Genomic DNA, 1,052 nt, shown 5'->3' with positions numbered 1-1,052 from the left:
AAAAAAGAAAGAGCTTTGGGCAGGGGGGGAGTGCGAGATGCTTCAGTTTATCAGCTGGGCAGCTAACAGGCAAGGAAAAGCAAACAAGGGGGGAAGATTCTTCTCTCCAAGTGTTATAAACAAAGGCAAGTGTCTGTAAACACAGACCCACGCCGGAGCGCAGAGCCGGGCTGCCTGACCCGACGGGAGGGAGGGCACATCACTTTTGTCTGGTTGTTGTAACCCCGCAACCTCCCCACTGTCAGCAGGGGCGGCGAAACGGCGCAGGGGCTCCCTTATCTTTTTATGGGCAATTGCACATCTACCTACGCTTAGTGCCGGGTCTCGTCGGGAGCCACTTCCTTAGGCGCGGCGGCAGGGGAAGGCAGGCAGGTATGCAGCCCTGGACCTGGAGAGAGAGCCAGCTTGGTTTAAGTTGAGATGGCTTAAGTAAGGGTTTAAAACACGAACCCGAATTTTATTATGGGAAAGGTGGAAAACCTTGCGCTTAACCGGGAATTGCCAAAAATACCTAGAGCAGCTTCTTTATGTAAAAAGCTTTAATTTTTTTCCATGCCTGCCTACGGTACAGAGGGATGCCACGCATTTCCCAGCGCTGAATGTCTGCAGCTCGCCCCGGCACCGGCGAGCAGAAAAGCCACCGGCCTGGCACCGGGACCCTTGCAAAGAAGTCGGCAGACGGGGCGAGAGGTAACTGCGCAACGTGAGGGAAGAGAGATCATACCGGCGAAGCGGATGAACGTGCTAAAAAGACCCACAGAGCAGGGGCTGCTGCAGTTAGCAGTCAGAAAAAAAGTTTTAAAAAAATGCTCGCTGTGGCGGACTGGAAACGTGCAACCCAGGAGAGTTTTGGGAACCACGAAGTTATTAAGTTCACCGTAGCTCATTGTAAATCTTACATATCCCCCCCCGCCCGCAAATCCCTCGCCTCGTTCGCTCTTTCTTCCTTGACGTAAAATTACCTGCTACAAGATCACCCCGAGCAAAGCCCTCCGGCTTCCCTCGCCTGCCCCCGGCACCCCTCCGGGGAAGCCGCCCCCGCGGGGCCGCCC

The sequence above is a fragment of the Pygoscelis adeliae genome, unplaced genomic scaffold (genome assembly GCF_000699105.1).
Source record: "Pygoscelis adeliae isolate BGI_AS28 unplaced genomic scaffold, ASM69910v1 Scaffold167, whole genome shotgun sequence".
NCBI lineage: Eukaryota > Metazoa > Chordata > Aves > Sphenisciformes > Spheniscidae > Pygoscelis > Pygoscelis adeliae.
This window is presented reverse-complemented; position numbering follows the sequence as displayed.